The following is a 21,834-nucleotide window of genomic DNA, read 5'->3' on the forward strand; positions in this document are numbered from 1 at the left end:
TTTTCAGCTATAGAAAGAAAAATTTAGAACAAAAGATGAAAAATGAAACTTCTCATTAATTAAAATGAAATAATTACAATAATATAGGTTTCATCAAAGCATAAAGCAAAGGAAAATTAGGAATCAAACTGTAAAAATTAGAAGCATTCCTTAGTTAGCTTACACACTACGAAAGGAAGCTTTATCCAAAGAAGCATGGATGAAAAAAAAAACATGTTAAGTTTTATTTTCTAACAGCCCCCCTCAAGTTTAACTAAGGAGACAAAATCCAAAGAATAGGAAAGAGGAAAGAGGGAGAAACCTAGTAGGAACAAAGCCCTCCCTCAAAATATGTATTAGAAAAACATCTTTTGAGACACAAGAAAATTGTGGATAGTTGTCCAATGATAACTATCATAATGCTGAATGAAAAACCTCCTTTGAAAGTAGGATGAAAATTGAGATCAATCTTCATGAGGGCCACCAAAAACACTACTCGAGCAATGAGTAGATAGAGAACTAGGAAAAATATTTGTCAGTAAAAAAATATAGAAGACAGTAATCTACATAGAATCCCTCCAACAGTGAATAGATGGAAAAGAAAGGAAAAATATATATCAATTAAAGATGTAGATGACACATTAATATGTATGAGTGACCCGAATGACACTACTCAACCATGCATAAATAAATTTCTAGTTGAAAATATAGATGCCAATTGTCTACAAAGCTGATCAAATGTGGAACAAAGGAAGCATCAACACTAACAATAGAAAACCCTCCAAAATCTTGAAATGAAAGGCATGATAGGTCCACTAAAATTGTGTGTTACTAAAAAGAAGATGAAGGAAAGACCCATGCAAATAGAGCATGATCTTGGTCTATCTATGATGGACCAACAAAATTTAGTTCAACCTCTATTGTGATTATTATTCCATGGAAGTCTCTACTTCTGAGTTGAAGCATAATTTATCTCTTCCATTTAAAATAGCAATGTAGCTTCAAGAAAGAAAAGGCAGAAAATTCCATTCTTTAAAAGCTCTAAGTTTTGTCAATACCTATAGCAAAAAAAATGCATTCTCCTTTCTAGAAACCATGAGCTCTGACACCATGTAAGATTCTAGCTTAACAAGCTAATAATCTAGCTAGAATGATAGAAAAAAATTAAAGTTGTAGAAAGAAAAATTTAGAGTAGAAGATGAAAAATAAAACTTCTCATTAATTACAATAAAATAATTACAATAATATAGGCTTTCTCAAAGCATAAAGCAGAGGTAAAATAGGAATAATACTAAACAAAACAGATGTATTGAATCTTTATCTAAAAAAGTATGGGTGAAAGCAAAAAAAACATGCTACGTTTTATTTTCTAACACTTTTTCTAAGTATGGTTCAAGATCTATAGATAGGATATGTTAATTGTGATTAGCATTAAATAGAACTTAAAACATTGTTGTCTTAATCATAGGAAGATACAAATCAATTAACATAGATGCATGCTTTCTTATTATATCTTATGGATTATTGGTGGTCTTTATCTAGGAAGAAGACTAATTGTGGTAAGATACTACCCACTTTTGATTAGAATCAAAGGTCATAGTGTTGTGTGTGATATGTTTGTTAGATTGTGTAAAAAATATTTATTTTGAAGCCTTATGAATCATTCATACAAAATTTGAAAAGTCAAATTGGATATGAAAATGACATGTTTCTGGTTTTTGGATCAAAGAGGTAGTAGACATTAAGAAATTAGGATTATAGATACATTTAGATACTATGTACTTCTAATTATAATCAAAGGCCATAGTGTTGTGTATGATGTGTTTGTTAGATTGTGTTAAAATAGTTATTGTGAAGCCTTATGAATCTTTCTTACAAAAATGAAAATTCAAATTGGATATGTAAATGATATGTTTCAGGTTTTTGGATCAAAGAGGTAGTACACATTAAGGAATTAGGACTATCTATACATATTTTTTGGCATTCCTTGATAGATAATTTGGGTTAAGTTGGACATTATTGTTATTATTAAATGAATGTATTGATATGATTGAATGTTTATGCGATGACTAAGTTGATGTTTGTAAGGAGGAGATAGAATTGTTAACTTCAACTATGAATGTAGTAGTTATTTCAATGACTTGAAAGATTGGTGCCTTGTTTATTTAGGCAATAGAGTCAACCACAATCAAAATTATTATGTAGAACTTTATGAGATAATATATTAAAATATCATCAATTACCCCTATATTAGAAATGCAAAAGATAAATCTTTTATACAATTCAATGTTCATCCAAAAATAATTTAGCTTCTTCAATGGAAATCAAATCAGACAAACATAGAAACTTTACATATTTCACACTATTCCCTATTTATCAAACAAAAAGTGCTACTAAAAATCCCAAGAAAAAGCTTGCCAAGAATAATGTAATAATCACTTTATTAATCACAAAGGATGAATCAAAATTGTAATTTAATTTCTCATAAAAACAAATAAAGATTTTTTCATCATTAAAATATATTCATTAATTCATGTTGAAGTTACATTGTAATATATAATAATCCTTCATTCTTACAAATAAATGCATCTATTCTTTGTTTCTCTCTTGAATATGTCTTCTTGCTTTCTATTCCATTCTTTAGTTTTTCTCTCATTATTTACATCTTAATATTTAATGAAATATGAATTTTCAAAAAATGCCTTTTTCACTGATTATAAATTAAATTTTCTCTAACTATAACTGCACCAAGTCATGTTGATCCTTTGACTTCAGATTTCTTTAACTAGCTCTTTTCCTTTTTTTTAATTATCAATAGTGACCTTTTCTATTAACAAAATATACTCAGTTTACAATTCACAAAAAAAAGGGCCGGGGGATACAAGATCACTCTACGAATGAGTTTGCATGGCTAAAGTTAGACTAAAAACATGGCCACAGCTAGAAACAGAAACCATTCATAAAAAATAAAAAATAAGGCAACCTCAGGCTACCAAAGTAGTGCCAACCAAGGGTGGTGGATCATCTTTGTCTTGAAAACCCCAACCATCTTTAGGATTGGGGGGCAAGCTGGGAATAGTCCAGCCATCATCTGTAGTAGTAGCAATAGTGGTAGCCTCCACATCTTTAACCATTGGCCGTAGAGGAGAAATTGCCAGGTATAAGTGGGCGAATTCCTAGAGTGCACATGATGAGAACTAGGAGGAGGAGCCGAGGACCAACCAGTGCCACTATGGGGTGGAGAAGTTGAGTGGCACCTCCATCCACCATCACCACCACTAGGAGAGTGGTGGCGGGAAGCCTAGGAGTGTGGGGTGTGCAAGTGGTAACCAGAGGAGTGGCATCGAGGACGGTGGTCGTAGGGTGTTGAGGTCTCTGTTGAGGCATCATGAGGAACTCTAGTGATAGTACAAGGAGCATTGCCCCAATGATTGAGTAGCTCCTGCAATTAAGAAACTTCAAGTGTAACTTTATTAGCTTGCACCTGAATCTGCATAATTACATTATTACAAATGCATGCCTTAGTATACATAGCAATGTTAACATCCAAAAAACTGTGTGTGAAAAAAATAGCATTCCTATCTTTCCACAGAGAAAATAGGATCTCCATCCTAAAGGTATGCCAAATCTAGGTGAACTTTCGAGGAAATTCGAGAGATTCACCCAGTAAAATCATGTGCCAAGAGAAAGAGTCAGGTCTGAATGGCTTGAAAAAATCATGAATCCAATGCTAGTAATTCTAAGCACACTTGCAAAACCAAAAAATAAATATGCAAGAAAGACTTTGGTTGACCACAGAAGGGGCATCTAAGATTAGGAACCCCAATGTGTTTGAGCCAAGGCCCTAGGGGAAGACCTTGGAAGGCTAGGCACCAAGTGAAATGTGCAATCTTGGGTTCAGTTATAGCATTCCATATGGTATCAAAGAATTTTCTCCATTGAGAAAGAGAAGATTACAAATGCCATTTGTGGTTTAGTGTATCCACCATGGGAAGATGAGGCGAAAGCCATCTGTAACGCAAACTTGGTTTGTAATTAGAAAAAAGAGTGGTAGGATACCACTTCCAATCAAGCCACCAAGGGCAAATAGACTGAATCCCAACTTTATGAACTAAGTGAATAGGGATGGAAGAAAGCAGAAGGTCAAAATTCTGCCAGTCTTAATAGACAAGGTGGTATTAACATATCTTTCGAGGTCTTGAAACTCATGGTGACCCATGAAAAGAGGTCCTTAGGAGTTTTGATGTCATTTTTGAAAAAATACAGAGCACTGGCCCCTTGAGTCTTGGTGAGGGGAGTACCTTGAATGGAAAATAGGGGAGACCACCAAATGTTCTGCTAATTCAAGGAGAGGCCATTGTGGAATTCATCTCTAGCCCATCGAAGCTAGGGCTTAACAACCTCCTAGGCCTTATAGATGCTTTTAATGATGAATGAGCCTTGAATGACCACGAGCTCATGCATAATGAGAAGGGTTTGGAAACAAATCCCCTTCCAAGTAGGCCTATTGACAGGAAAGCTGGAAGAAATCTAGTGCCGAACTAGAATCTTCCAAGCTTTATCCCCTGTGATAGCCCTAATAATCCATTTTGCACAAAGAGCAAGGCCTTGTTTCCAAGTGGAAAGCAAGCCAAGACCACTACACTCTTTTGGGAGACAACATAAATCCCAAGCCATTCTGTGGAAGCCATGTTGATCAGAACCAAAGGTCTAGAGAAAATCCCTGAATAGTCTTTCCAGCTTGATGTAAGAAGCTTTGGATGGTGCCTAGTAGGAGGAGTAGTACACATGAGTGGCCATAAAAATCTTAGAACAAATCTAGAAATTTCTTGCAAGGGAGAGTGGCTTTGTGATCCAGTAGTCAAGCTTTTTCTAATCTTGGTGAGCACAACATTCCAAAGTTCCATAGGTGATGCCTGAAATGCAAAAGGAATGCTAAGAAAGTGGAAGATTTCTCTATGAGCAACCCATTTCCACTCAAATTGGTCGAGCCAAGGTGGAGCTGGCAAAAATGACTGGTGGAAGTAGAGCATTTTAGATGCTTGACAAAAGGTGTCTAGGCAACTTAAAGCATTATTGATGTTTTCTTCATCCTCTAAAAGAGTGAGAAAAGAATCATCAACAAAGTGTCCATTGACTAATTGGGAGGATGATTTAAGCAAGGAAATTCCATGAACTAGTCCCGAGGACACAGAATGTGCAAGTAAATATCCTAAACCTTTTGCAGCAAGGACATAAAGCATAGGAGCTAGCAGACAACCTTTTTTGATTGAATAGAAAAGTCCAAAAGCTTAGATTGCAAATTTTTGAGGGTAATAGCATCCCCAAAGAGCATCTCCATAGACTAGAGGAAGTTGGGGCTAAAACCCAGAGCCTGGAGCATAGCCAAGATGAAAGGCCACTCAATGCGATCATATGCTTTAGCAAAATCTATCTTTAAAAAGATGGCCATCTGATTGGACTTTCAAGTGCATTCCATTCCCTCTTTTACAAAAATAATTGTGTCAAGAATATATCTAGACTTGATGAATCTAGTTTTCTTTGGTCACACAATTAAGGGCAACATGTGTTTGATTTTGAGAGAGAGTGCCTTGGCAATGATCTTATATGACACATTCAAAAGGGTGATGGGTCACCAATTACATATGTCCTCTAGATCACCAGCTTTAGGTATGAATTTGATACTTCCTTTGTTTATAATGGCTCCTAAGCTTTTAGAGTGATAGGATTCAAGATAAACTTTGTGCAAATCAGGACCTATATGCTGCCAGAGGTGTTTGTAGAATTCACAAGGAAACCCATCACACCTAGGGGACTTCTCATCCACCATGGAGTAGACCACCTCTTTAAGGTCTTAGAGGGAAAGAATTTTCTCATAGAAAGCACATTGCTCAGTTGCTAGATGGTTTGGAGTAACAAAAATACACTTTCTGAGAGCTTCAACTGAATTTCCCTACAAAGCAAACATGTTCTCATAGTGATGAACAAATGCTTGCAGGATGGCGGGGAGACTAGCTAGAACAACATTTCCTTGTTTGATTATTTTAATCCCAACATTGGTATGACAGGCATAAAGAGCCTAAAAAAACTCCTTCAAGGCTTTATCGCCAACCTCCAACTAGTGGAGATGAGCTTTGATTTGGGCTCCCCGAGTAGCATATTTATCAATAATTTTTTTGTCATGGCAAAGCTTGGCAAGATGAATTTGTAAGTCCACATCAAATGGATTGAGGTTGAGGGCCTTAGAGGCTTTTTTGAGGCCAAGCATGTTGGCTTCATATGACCATTTATGAAACATAGCCAATTGCTACCATAAATGCCCAGGAACCAAGAAATTCTGACAATGGCATCATTCCACCACTGAATCAATCTCCTTTGAGAATGTGGATGTGGCTCCAAGTTCCAGACATGTAGGATGTGCGAATTGGTGGAAGCATGCATCAACATAGATGTGTTGAGGAAGAACTGAGACTTGGCCACCTTTGGGATAGCTATTTTCCAAGAAATGACAAAATAAATGGGGTAGTAGTTAGATAACATCACATCTGGTAGGGGAATGATAGGAAAATCTCGATCCTTAGAAAAAGACAAAAAATATTGTGCATTGATCATAGCACAATAAAGGTATTTTAATATGCAGTTAGAGCCAACTCGAAAGTTGGACCAAGTGTGCCAAACCCCACTATCCTAGTGGTGGTTGGTATTGGGATAAAAAAGGCCCAATTTATTGGACATGTAATACCAGGCTTGTCTTTCCCTAGCTATCTAGTGAAAGGTAGAATGCCTTCTTTGTCGAAGGTCACTTCAACCATATTAAAGTCCCCACACATAACCCAAGTATTTGGAGGCAAGGTTTCAACCAGCTAGGCCAACATCTGGGATCTTTCCACAATATCATTAGAAGTATAAACATTAATGACTCCAAAAGAATGATTGTTATTGGAAAGAAAAAGCCAAATAATTCTATGCATGGAGTCAAAAGCATGTGAAGTAGTAGTAGAATGAAGGTGAGGTGACAAGAGAGTAACTACACCACGTCAACCAGCTTCGTGTTGGGAAGAAAACTTCATGCCATCCTACCAAATTACACAACATGCCGAAGAAAGTATGAAACCAAAAATTTTAACTTCTTGTAGACAGAGAAAATCTAAATTGCCAAGTTTATGACAAACATCTTGAACATAGTACTTTCTAGGGAGGTCTATGAGACCTTGAACATTCCATGATAGGAAATTCATCAGAACTCTTCCATGTCATCTTCATCCTCCAAAGAGGAGTAGCTATTCTATAAGATAGTATAAACACATGGTTGAAGTCAGAAGGAAAATCCTTTGGACTTATAGCTTGATGTTTCACCTCTGGTATCTTTGCATGGCCAAGAGGACTATGAGAACACCACATTTCTGGTGGTGCTATGGAAGAAGCAGCAAGAGGAGTACATAACCCAACCAAGGTAGAAGCCTTGGTGGCTGCCTTAATCCTTTGTATTCTAGCAAGTTGTGAAACCTATGAAACTCAAGGAGTATTTCCTTTGTCTACCATTTGCATTCCTACACTGGTAGGAATTGACACTTGTGTGGGGATAGGAGGAACCATGACAACCACAGCATAGGACTTCTTGGGGGCAAGGGATTTGAGGGAGCCTTTCCCTTACACCCAACAGTAACCCATTCTTCTTTTTTCCCTTTAGCCTATTTGGTAGGCACTTCTTTAGGCATGGGCATGACCCTAGGTGTAGCTAGAGGGTAGTACTTGATCTTGTGTTCCACAGATTGCCACCTATAACAGGTGTTAGGGAGATTCAAGTACAACACCTTCTGAGAGAAGGTCTGAGTCCCAATCTAAATTTCCACAGAATCCTTAAGATCCTTGGAAAGGTCCACCTCAATGCAAACATGTCATTGTGGGAGAGCATTAAAAAATTTATTAGGCTCCTTGGTAACAACTTTTCTAAGGGTTTTGGTAATGGGCTCAATGAAAGGTTAGCATGGCAGGGGTAAACCTAGGAACTCAACCCACATAGTAACCCTAAGCTTTTTATCATATGAGACTATAAATTCTTGTGACCATTTTTGAAAAACAAGCAAATAAGAATGCATAGACCAAGGTCCATTATTAAAGACTGCATCTACTTGTGATGAGTTAGCGAAGTGAAATAAAAAAAACTTTTGGTAAAGTTTTGCACAGCGTCAAGGCAGACTTCATGAGGAGTCTAGCTCTTGTTAATCCATTCTCTGAGCATAGCTTCAAGAGGAGTCCTACCCACAAAATAACCTATCAAGGTGTGTTTTTCTAACCAGTCACATGCAACATCAAATTCTTGCAAAGGAAGGATAATATTATGATTACCTCATGAAAAACCTTCAGGACAAACTTGTGTGGGTGTTTTTTCTGAGGCAGTGCCATGGCAAACTGAAGCAGTAGTGTGAACACCAAAAACAAATGGTTCACCACTGGCTAGAGCCATAATATCCTAGCCTTAAAAACACATATAGTAAATGCGATGTGAATTGATCATATTAAAAAGATCATAATAATAATATTTGTAATATGCAATTTTGGAGGTTTTCTTGTGGGTATGTGCAGGATCATGGTGTACCCAACTATGGCCTTAAGTGGTAGTGAAAAATCAGCAAATCAGGGTTATGTCAACTTGACACATAATTTTAAAGTGGGTATAGACTTTATGTCAAAAATTTATAAGAAAACAATCTTTAGGAAATTGAATGTAGTTTCTAAACTACTAAGCCTTATCAGGAGAAAAAAAATAATTGATTGGTCAAAAGTTTGGATTTTAATGCAATACTATGAAAATTTCAGAGCAAAAATAAAAAGTAGGTGTATGTTTGACCACCTTAATCAAAATCAAATGATAATATTTTTTTAATATAATTATAGATATAAAAAGTAGACTTATGCTTGGATGTGACGCATATTTTTTGGTATTTTTATTCTAAATAAATAATTAAATATAAAATTTCTATGAAAACTTTTTCAAAAAAAAAACTCCAGTGTCTGACCACCTTAACTAATAGAAAATTTAATCAAATTTAATTCAATTTTTATTTTTCTTATACTAGGCGAAGCATAGAATGTGACACAACTTTTAGATTTAAAAAATGTTATACCATTTGAAAGTTATAGCTATTTTTCAATTAGTATATCAATCAACACTTTACAATAATCTTCATTGAAAATTAACTAATAAATACTTATCAAACTCAAAATTTGACAACAATTATATTGATGGAATCTCGAGAGTGATATTAAAAAACCCTTTTCATTTCATTCAATTTCAATCAAAATAACATTGTCAGATGGCTACCCGAAGTCTGAGTGTCACTGCAAACCCTCCTAAAACACATTTTTTGGGTTGACTGGGTAGGCTTGGTAAATAGTAGGCCTAATTGGATATCCAATTTGATATCATATATCCGATATGGCCCAGTAAGTTCCCACCTATTTTTGAAGGGGAATTTCAAAAGAAAAGTTTTTTTAAATTTTAAATTTGGAGAGAGACAAATTTAAAGGGAAATAAACTTAAGAGAATAACTTTAAACAATTTTAGAAGAAAATATATTTTGTGAATGTGTGAACATTAATATTATAACAATTATTACATAATAGTAATATATATGATTATTATTATTAAATCTATAATCTAGTAAAATATATGATTATTATTGTTATATAATCTAATAATATATTATTATTATATTAAAATATACAATATAATATAATTATTAAATATAATATTGTCCCTTCGATCCATACGAAGGATTTTAATATGTCCTTAGGGGTCATAAGACCCCTAAGGACATGTCATCATGTAATGGGTCAAAGGCGGTCATAGGTCAACCTATGTCCCCCTTCGACCCATATGAAAGATTATAATATGTCTCAAGCAGTCCTAGGACCCCTAAGGACATATTTCATCATGTAATGGGTCAAAGGCGGTCATAGGTCACCTTATGACCCCCTTCGACCCATAAGAAGCATTCTAATATGTACCCCTAAGGACATATGTCATTATGTAATGGGTCAAAGGTGGTCATAGGTCACCGAATGACCCCCTTCAACCCATATGAATAACATATGTTGTCATTTAATGGGTTGAAGTGGGTCATATGTTGACCTATGACCCCCTTCAACCCACAATAAGGTCTCTAATATGTCTCTAGGGGTCCTAGGACCCCTAGGGACATATGTCATCATGTAATGGGTTGAAGGGGGTCATCGGTAAACCCATGACCCCCTTTGACCCATATGAAGGATTCTAACATGTCCCTAGGGGTCCTAGGACCCCTAGGGACATATGTCATCATGTAATGGGTCAAAGGGGGCATCGGTCACCCCATGACCCGCTTTGACCCATATGAAGAATTCTAACATGTCCCTAGGGGTCCTAGAACCCCTAAGGACATATGTCATCATTTAATAGGTCGAAGTGGGTTATAGGTCAATTTATGACCACCTTTAACCCATAGGAACAATTCTAATATGTCCCTAGGGGTTCTAGGACCCCTAGGGACATATGTAATGGGTCGAAGGGGGTCATGGGTCAACCTATGACCCCCTTTGACCTATAGGAAGGATTCTAATATGTCCTTAGGGGTCCTAAGACCCCTAGAGACATATGTCATCATGTAATGGGTTGAAGGGGTTCATAGGTCAACCTATGACCCACTTCGACCCATAAGAAGTATTCTAATATGTCCCTAGGGGTCCTAGAACTCCTAGGGACTTATGTCATCATATAATGGGTCAAAAGGGGTCATAGGTCAACCTATGACCACCTTCGAGCCATATGAAAAATTTTAATATGTCTGTAGGGGACATATGTCATCATGTAATGGGTCAAAGGGGGTCATATGTCAACATATGACCCCCTTCAACCCATAAGAAGCATTGTAATATGTTCTTAGGGGTCCTAGAACCCCTAGGGACATATATCATCATGTAATGGGACGTAGGGGGTCATAGGTCAACCTATGACCCCCTTCGACCTATAGGAAGGATTATAATATGTCCCTAGGGGTCTTAGAACCCCTAGGGATATATGTCATCATGTAATGGGTCGAATGGGGTCATAGGTCAACCTATTACCCCTTTTGACCTATAGGAAGGATTCTAATATGTCCCTAGGGATCCTTGGACCCCTAGAAATATATGTCTTCATGTAATGGGTCGAAGGGGGTCATATGTCAACCTATGACCCCCTTCGACCCAAAGGAAGCATTCTAATATGGCCTTGGGGATCTTAGGACCCCTAGGGACATATGTCATCATGTAATGGGATGAAGGGGGTCATAGGTCACGTAATGACCCCATTTGACCCATATGAAAGATTCTAACATGTCTGAGACATATGTCATCATTTAATGGGTCGAAGAAGTGGGTCATACCCCACCCTATGACCCCCCTCAACCCATAAGAAGCATTCTAATATGTCCCTAAGGGTCCTAGCACCCCTAGGGACATACATCATCATGTAATGAATTGAAGGGAGCCCCCTTTGACCCATATGAAGGATTCTAATATGTCTCTATGGGTCCTATGACCCCTAGGGACATATGTCATCATGTAATGGGTTGAAGGGGGTCATAGGTCAACCTATGACACCCTTCGACCCATAGGAAGCATTTTAATATGTCCTTAGGGGTCCTAGGACCCCTAGGAACATATGTCATCATGTAATGGGTCAAAGAGTGTTATAGGTCAACCTATGACCCCCTTCGACTCATAAGAAGGATTCTAATATGTCCCTAGGGATCTTAGGACCCCTAGGGACATATGTCATCATGTAATGGGTCAAAGGAGGTCATACATAAACCTATGACCCCTTTCAACCTATAAGAAGGATTTTAATATGTCCCAAGGGGTCTTAGGACCCCTAAGGACATATGTCATCATGTAATGGGTCAAAGGGGGTCATAGATCAACCTATGACCCCCTTCGACCCAAAGAAAGAATTATAATATGTCCTTAGGGGTCCAAGGACCCCTAAGGACATATGCTATCATGTAATGGGTCAAAGGGGGGTCATAGGTCACCCAATGACCCCCTTTGACCCATATGAAGGATTCTAACATGTCTCTAGGTGTCCTAGGACCCTTAAGGACATATGTCATCATATAATGGGTCGAGGTGGGTCATAGGTCACCCTATGACCCCCTTCGACCCATAAGAAGCATTCTAATATGTCCCTAAGGGTCCTAAGACCCTTTGGGACATATGTTGTCATGTAATGGGTCGAAGGGGGTCATAGGTCAACCTATGACCCCCTTCAACCGATAAGAAGCATTCTAATATGTCCTTAGGGGTCCTAGGACCTCTAGGGACGTATGTCATCTTGTAATGGGTTGAAGGGGGTCATAAGTCAACCTATGACTGCTTTTGACCTATAGAAAGATTTTAATATGACCTAAGATGTCCTAGGACCCCTAGGGTCATATGTCATCATCTAATGGGCCGAAGTGGGTCATAGGTCAACCTATGACCCCCTTCAACCCAAAGGAAGCATTCTAATATGTTCCTAGGAGTCCTAGGACCCCTAGGGACATGTGTCATCATGTAATGGTTTGAAGGGGGTCATAGGTCACCCAATGACCCCCTTCAACCCATATGATAGATTCTAACATGTCCCTAGGTGTCCTAGGACCCCTAGGGACATATGTCATCATGTAATGAGTTGAAGTGGGTCATAGGTCACCTTGTGACCCCCTTCGACCCATAAGAAGGATTCTAATATGTCCTTAGAGGTCTTAGGACCCATAGGGACATATGTCATCATGTAATGGGTTAAAGGGGGTGATAGGTCAATCTATGACCCCTTTTGAGCTATAGGAAGGATTCTAATATATACCAAGGAGTCCTAGGACCCCTAGGGACATATGTCGTCATGTAATGGGTTGAAAGGGGTCATAGGTCAACCTATGACCCCCTTCAACCCAAAGGAAGCATTCTAATATGTCCTTAGGGGTCCTAGGACTCCTAGGGACATATGTCATCTTGTAATGAGTCAAAGGGGGTCATAGGTCACCCAATGACCCCCTTCGACCCATATGAAGGATTCTAACATGTCCTTAGGGGTCCTAGGGCCCCTAGGGACATATGTCGTCATATAGTGTGTTGAGGTGGGTCATAGGTCACCTTATGACCCTCTTCGACCCATAAGAAGCATTCTAATATATCTCTAAGGGTCTTAGGACCCCTAGGGACATATGTCGTCATGAAATGGGTCAAATTGGGTCATAGGTCAACCTATGGACCCCTTCGACCGATAGAAAGCATTCTAATATGTCCCTAGGGGTCTTAGGACCCCTAGGGACATATGTCATCATGTAATGGGTTGAAAGGGGTCATAGGTCAACCTATAACCCCCTTTGATCCAAAGGAGGCATTCTAATATGTCTCGAGGGGTCCTAGGATGCATAGGGACATGTGTCATCATGTAATGGGTTGAAGGGGGTCATAGGTCACCCAATGACCCCCTTCAACCCATATGAATGATTCTAACATGTCCCTAGGGGTCCTAGGACCCCTAGGGACATATGGCATCATTTAATGGGTCAAATTTTTTCATAGGTCACCCTATGACCCCCTTCGACCCATAAGAAACATTCTAATATGTCCCTAAGTGTCCTAGGACCCCTGGGGACATATGTCATCAAGTAATAGGTCAAAGGGGGTCATAGGTCAACCTATGACCCCCTTCAACGTATAGGAAGCATTCTAATATGTCTCTAGGGGTCCCTCCTAGGATCCCTAGGGACATATGTCATCATGTAATGGATCGAAGGGGGTCATAGGTCAACCTATGACCCCCTTCGACCTATAGGAAGGATTTTAATATGTCCCTAGGGGTCCTTTGACCTATAGGTCAATTTTTTATAAATTTCATGTGTTTTAGGTAATTCTAGATGTTTAGAACATTATTAGGGTCCCTAGGAGATTATAGAGTCCCTTTGCAAATAAATTTGCAATAAAACTTCTCTTAGCACAAAAATTTCAAAAAGTTGCTTAGCAACTTGTGAAATTTTCTTGACAAATTTTCAAAATCTAACTCCAAATGGCTATAACTATTCAAATCATCAGCACCATTAGCTCTGGGTGGGCAGGTGAACCCTAGTGACATCTTTATTTAGGCCATTGAGACCATTCGTCATTCGTGGTCACCCCTTACCGAGGAGTCTCCAAGGTTCTCTAAGTGCATTTCGAGGTTGATCTTTCGAGGGTCATAACTCAGAGCTCGTGAGGTCTATTGATGAATTTTAAAATGCTATAGGATAGTGATGTTGAGGCCTAAAATAACCTATCTCATTTTTGAGAGATCACATTCTATTTGCACTCAGCACAGCGATCTCTCTCGATGCCAAAACTCATAGTGTGACTTAGTTCATAGGTGCAACACAATGTAAGTTTGAAATTGCTAATCTTGGCATCGAATTGTCAGTGCCATTAGCTCCAAGTGGGAGGGTGAACCCTACTAACACCCTTCTTTCGGCCATGAAGACCATGCATCATCCACGGCCACCCCGTACCAAGGACTCTCCAAGGTGCTCTAAGTGCATTTCGAGGTTAATCTTCCAAGGGTCATAACTCAAAGCTCATGAGGGCTATCAATGAACTACTGAATGCTACAAAATGGTGATCCTAAGAGCTAAAATAACCTACCTCATTTTCAAGAGATCACATTTTGTTTGGATTCAGCACAGCAATCTCGTTTGATGCCAAAACTCGCAATGTGCCTCAATTCATAGGTGCAATGTAGTGTAACTTTGAAACCATGGATCCTGGCATGAAATTGTCAGTACCATTAGCTTTAGGTGGGTTGGTGAACCTTAGTCACACCCTTGTTTCAGCCACAGAGAGCATCCATTGTCTGTGACCACCCCGTACCAAGGAGTCTCCAAGGTGCTCTAAGTGCATTTCAAGGTCAATCTTCTGAGGCTCATAACTCAAAGCTCGTGAGGGCTATTGATAAACTATCAAATGTTGTAGGATGGTGATGTTGAGAGCTAAAATAACCTATCTCATTTTTAAGAGATCACATTTTGTTTGGATTCAGCACAACGATCTCATTCGATGCCAAAACTCATAGTGTGCCTTAGTTTATAGGTGCACCATAGCGTAACTCTGAAACTGCTGATCTTGGCATCGAATCATCAATTCCATTAGCTCTAGGTGGGTAGGTGAACCCTAGTCACACCCTTGTTCCAACTATAGAGACCATCCATTTTTTGCGGCCACCCCGTACCAAGGAGTTTCCAAGATGCTCTAAGTGCATTTTGAGGTCGATCTTCTGAGGTTCATAACTTAGAGCTCGTGAGGGCTATCGATGAACTATCAAATGTTACAAGACGGTGATGCTAAGACCTAACATAACCTATCTCATTTTTGAGAGATCATATTCTATTTGGATTCGGCACAACGATCTCGCTCGATGCCAAAACTCATAGTGTGCTTCAGTTCATAAGTGCACCATAGCATAACTTTGAAACCACTGATCTTGGCATCGAATCGTTACTGCCACTAGCTACCGGAGGGTAGGTGAACCCTAGTCACACACTTGTTCTAGCCATGGAGACCATCCATTATTCACAGCCACCCCATACCGAGGAGTCTCCAAGGTGCTCTAAGTGCATTTTGAGGTCGATATTCTAAGGGTGGTAACTCAGAGCTCGTGAGGGCTATCAATGAACTGTAAAATGCAAAAAGATGGTGATGCTGAGACCTAAAAGAAGCTATCTCATTTTCAAGAGATCTCATTCTATTTGGATTTGGCACAATGATCTCACTTGATGCCAAAATTTGTTGTGTGCCTCAGTTCATAGGTGCACCACAATGTAACTTTGAAACCATTGATCTTGGCATCAAATTATTAGTGCCATTAGCTCCGAGTGGGCAAGTGAACACTAGTGACACCCTTGTTCTGACCGTGGAGACCATCCATCGTTCGCAGCCACCTCGTACTTTGGAGTCTCCAAGGTGCTCTAAGTGCATTTCGAGGTTAATCTTTTGAGGGTCATAACTCAGAGCTTGTGAGGGCTATCGATGAACTATCAAATGCAAAAAGACGGTGATGCTGAGACCTAAAATAACCTCTCATTTTTTAGAGATCAAATTCTATTTGGATTCAGCACAGCAATCTCGCTCGATGCCAAAACTCATAGTGTGCTTTAGTTCATAAGTATACCATAGCGTAACTTTGAAACCACTAATCTTGGCATCGAATCATTAGTGCCACTAGCTCCGAGAGGGCAGGTGAACCCTAGTCACACCATTGTTCTGGCCACGGAGAGCATCCATCATCCGTGGCCACCCTGTACTGAGGAGTCTCCAAGGTGCTCTAAGTGCATTTTGAGGTTGATCTTCTGAGGGTCATAACTCAAAGATTGTGAGGGCTATCAATGAAATTTTGAATGCTACAGGACGATGATGCTGAGAGCTAGAATAACCTATCTCATTTTTGAGAGATCATATTCAATTTGGATTTGGCATAGTGATCTCGCTCAATGCCAAAACTCATAGTGTGCCTCAGTTCATAGGTGCACCATAGCTTAACTTTGAAACTGTTGATCTTGGCATCGAATCATCAGTGCCATTAGCTCTGAGTTGGCAAGTGATCCCTAGACACACCCTTGTTTCGGCCATGGAGACCATCCATCATCCGCAGCCAACATGTACTGAAGAGTCTCCAAGGTGCTCTAAGTGCATTTTGAGGTTGATCTTTCGAGGGTCATAACTCAGAGCTCGTAAGGGCTATTGATGAACTGTTGAATGCTACAGGATGGTGATGCTGAGACCCAAAATAACCTATCATATTTTTGAGAGATCACATTCTGTTTGGATTCAGCACAATGATCTCACTTGATGCCAAAACTCGCAATCTACCTCAGTTCATAGGTGCACCACAACGTAACTCTGAAACTGCTAATCTTGGCATCGAATCATCAATTCCATTAGCTTTGGGTAGGCATGTGAACCCTAGTGACACCCTTGTTCTAGCCATAGAGACCATCCATCGTTGCGGCCACCCCGTACTGAGGAGTCTCTAAGGTGCTCTAAGTGTGTTTCAAGATCAATATTTTGAGGGTCATAACTTGAAGCTCATGAGGGCTATCGATGAACTATCAAATGGTACTAGACAATGATGCTAAGACCTAAAATAACCTATCTCATTTTTGAGAGATCACATTCTGTTTGGATTTGGCCCAGCGATCTCGCTCGATGCCAAAACTTGCAGTGTGCCTCAGTTCATAGGTGCACCATAGCCTAACTTTGAAACTGCTAATCTTGGCATCAAATCATCAGTGCCATTAGCTTCGACTATGCAAGTGAACCTTAGTCATAGCCTTGTTCTAGCCATGAAGACCATCCATCATCCGCGGCCACCTCGTACCGAGGAGTCTCCAAGGTGCTCTAAGTGCATTTCAAGGTCGATCTTCCAAGGGTCATAACTCGGAGCTCGTGAGGGCTATCGATGAATTGTTGAATGCTACAGGATGGTGATGTTGAGACCTAAAATATCCAATCTCATTTTTTAGAGATTACATTCTGTTTGGATTCAATGATCTCGCTCGATGGAAAAAGTTGTAGTGTGCCTTAGTTCATAGGTGCACCACAACGTAACTTTGAAATCGCTAATCTTGGCATCAAATCATCAGTGCCATTAGCTCTAGGTGGGTAGGTAAACCCTAGTGACACCCTTGTTTTAGCCACAGAGATCATCCATCTTTTGCGGCCACCCCGTATCGAGGAGTCTTCAAGGTGCTGTAAGTGCATTTCGAGGTTGATATTTTGAGGGTCATAACTTGGAGCTCGTAAGGGCTATCGATGAACTATCAAATGCTACAAGATGGTGATGCTGAGACCTAAAATAATATATCTCATTTTGGAGAGATCAGATTCTATTTGAATTTAGCTCAACGATCTCGCTCGATGCCAAAACTTGTAGTGTGCCTCAATTCATAGGGGCACGGTAGTGTAACTTTGAAACTGCTGATCTTGGCATCGAATCGTCAACGCCATTAGCTTTGGGTGGGTGGGTGAACCCTAGTCACACCATTGGTCTAGCCACAAAGACTGTCCATCATCCGCTGCCACCCCATACTGAGGAGTTTCCAAGGTGCTCTAAGTACATTTTGAGGTCGATCTTCTGTAGGTCAACTCGGAGCTTGTGAGGGCTATCAATAAACTATCAAATGCTATAGGATAGTGATGTTGAGACCTAAAATAATGTATCTCATTTTTGAGAGATCATATTACATTTGGATTTGGCATAGTGATGTCACTCGATGCCAAAACTCATAGTGTGCCTCAATCTATAGGTGTACCATAGCATAACTTTGAAACCGCTAATCTTAGCATCAAATCGTCAGTGCCATTAGCTCTAGGTGGGTAGGTGAACCCTAGTCACACTCTTGTTCCAGCCATGGAGACCATCCATCATCCATGGCCACCCCATACCAAGGAGTCTCCAGGGTGCTCTAAGTGCATTTTGAGGTCAATCTTCCCAGGGTCATAACTCAAAGTTCATGAGGGCTATTGATGAACTATCAAATGTTATAGGACAGTGATGCTAAGAGCTAAAATAACCTATCTCATTTTTGAGAGATCACATTCTATTTGGATTCGGCACAATGATCTCTCTCGATGCCAAAACTTGTAGTGTGCCTCAGTTCATAGTGCACCATAGTGTAACTTTGAAATTGCTAATCTTGGAATCAAATCATCTGTGCCATTAGCTCTAGGTGGGTGGGTGAACCCTAGTCACACCCTTGTTTCAGTCATGGAGACCATCCATCACTCGCGGCCACCTCGTACTGAGGAGTCTCCAAGGTGCTTTAAGTGCATTTCGAGGTTGATCTTCTAAGGGTCATAACTCGAAGCTCGTGAGGGTTATCAATAAATTGTTGAATGCTACAGGATGGTGATGCTAAGACCTAAAATAACCTATCTCATTTTTAAGATATTACATTTTGTTTGGATTCGGCACAACAATCTCGCTCGATGCCAAAACTCACAGTGTGCCTTAGTTCATAGGTGCACCATAGTGTAACTTTGAAACTGCTGATCTTGGCATTGAATCATCAGCACCATTAGCTCTGGGTGGGCAGTTGAACCCTAGTCACACCCTTGTTCTAGCTATGAAGACCATCCATCATCCACGGCCACCCTGTATCGAGGAGTTTCCAAGGTGCTCTAAGTGCATTTCGAGGTCAATCTTCTGAGGGTCATAACTCAGAGCTCATGAGGGCTATAGATGAACTATTGAATGCTATAGGATGGTGATACTGAGACCTAAAATAAACTACCTCATTTTTAAGATATCACATTTTATTTGGATTCGGCACAACAATCTTGCTCCATGCCAAAACTCAAAGTGTGCCTCAGTTCATAGGTGCACCACAGCATAACTTTGAAAGTGCTAATCTTGGAATCGAATTGTTAGCACCATTAGCTCTAGGTGGTCAGGTGAACCCTAGTCACACCCTTGTTTCAGCCACAAAGACCATCCATTATTCACAGCCATGCCAAACTGTGGAGTCTCCAAGGTGCTCTAAGTGCATCTTGAGGTTGATCTTTCGAGGGTCATAACTTGAAGCTCATGAGGTCTATCGATGAACTACCAAATTCTATAGGATGGTGATGCTAAGACCTAAAATAACCTATCTCATTTTTGAGAGATCACATTCCATTTGGATTCGACACAGCGATCTTGCTTGATGCCAAAACTTGCAATGTGCCGCAGTTAACAGGTGCACCATAGCATAACTTTGAAACCATTGATCTTGGCATGGAATCATCAATGCCATTAGCTTTGGGTGGGCAAGTGAACCCTAGTCACACCCTTGTTCCAGCCACAGAGACCATGCATCAATCACAGCCACCCCGTATCGAGGAGTCTCCAAGAAGTTTTAAGTGCATTTCAAGGTCGATCTTCTGAGGGTCATAACTTTGAGCTTGTGAGGGCTATCAACAAACTATCAAATGCTACAGGATGGTGATGCTAAGACCTAAAATAACCTATCTCATTTTTGAGACATCATATCTTGTTTGGATTCGGCACAACGATCTCGCTCGATGCCAAAACTCACAGTGTGCCTCAGTTCATAGGTGCACCATAGTGTAACTTTGAAACCACTAATCTTGGCATCGAATTGTCAGCACCATTAGATCCAAGTGGGTGGGTGAACCCTAGTCACACCCTTGTTTTGGCCACGGAGACCATCCATCATCCATGACGACCCTGTACTGAGGAGTCTCCAAGGTGCTCTAAGTGCATTTCGAGGTTGATATTCTGAGGGTCATGACTCAGAGCTCATGAGGACTATCAATGAACTATCAAATGCTATAGGATAGTGATGTTGAGACCTAAAATAATCTATCTCATTTTTGAGATATCACATTTTGTTTTGATTTGGCACAGCGATCTCGCTTAATGCTAAAACTCGTTGTGTGCCTCAGTTCATAGGTGCACCACAACGTAACTTTGAAATCGTTGATCTTGGCATCAAATCATCAGTGCCATTAGCTCTGAGTGGGCAGGTGAATTCTTGTGACACCCTTATTCTGGCCATGGAGACCATCCATCATTCGTGGCCACCTCGTACCTAGGAGTCTCTAAGGTGCTCTAAGTGCATTTCGAGTTCGATCTTCTGAGGGTCATAACTTGGAGCTCGTGAGGGCTATCGATGAACTATATAATGCTACAAGATGGTGATGCTAAGATCTAAAATAAGCTACCTCATTTTTGAGAGAACACATTCCGTTTGGATTCAGCACAAGGATCTCGCTCGATGTCAAAACTCGCAATGTGCCTCAGTTCATAGGTGCACCATAGTGTACCTTTGAAACTCCTGATCTTGGCATCAAATCGTCAGCGCCATTAGCTCTAAGTGGATGGGTGAACCCTAGTGAAACCCTTGTTTTGGCCATGAAAACTATCCATCGTCTGTGGCCACCCTGTACTGAGGAGCCTCCAAGGTGCTCTAAGTGCATTTCGAGGTCGATCTTTCGAGGGTCATAACTTGGAGCTTGTGAGGGCTATCGATGAATAGTTGAATGCTACAGGATGGTGATGTTGAGACCTAAAATAATTAATCTCATTTTCAAGAGATCACATTCTGTTTAGATTTGGCATAGCGATCTCGCTCGATGCCAAAACTCGCAGTGTGCCTTAGTTCATAGGTGTACCACAACATAACTTTGAAACAACTAATCTTGGCATTGAATCATCAGTGCCATTAGCTTTGGGTGTGCAGATGAACCCTAGTGACACCCTTGTTTCAGCCACGGAGACCATCCATCATTCATGGCCACCCCATATCGAGGAGTCTCCAAGGTGCTCTAAGTGTTTGGACCTTAATTGATGATTTATGAAGTGACTCCTTTTTTTGGAAATTATTCATGGTGACTTAGTGATAGGTTATAGCTTTAGATCCTTTGAAAGGTTTCATTTTCTTACAATTAATTTTCACCAGTGGGGACCTCAGTTGAATATTTATTGATTGATTCCTTTAATTTAGCAACATTCATTTATGCAAAATTATCTATTGGCTTCAAATTTGGAACCTTGGACATGAGTTTTAAGTGACCAAGAAGATTATTTATCTAAAATTTGGAGACTCTAAAATTATCAAGGATGCAAATGTTCTCAATTTTTTAAACATTCATATTAGTTTTAACTCTAATAATGACTTCTCAATATGAAAATGCAACTAATATATCATTCTTTATATTGACATTGTTGTTTTTTCATGATCAAAAGTGCTTCCTTGTTCATATTATTTTTTGCATCAAAATGTAATGTAGGAGCATCTTGGGTCTTTGAGAAATCTTTGCATCATC

This window comes from Cupressus sempervirens, chromosome 7 (genome assembly GCF_028749045.1).
Source record: "Cupressus sempervirens isolate cs-2001-9-10 chromosome 7, ASM2874904v1, whole genome shotgun sequence".
Classification (NCBI taxonomy): domain Eukaryota; kingdom Viridiplantae; phylum Streptophyta; class Pinopsida; order Cupressales; family Cupressaceae; genus Cupressus; species Cupressus sempervirens.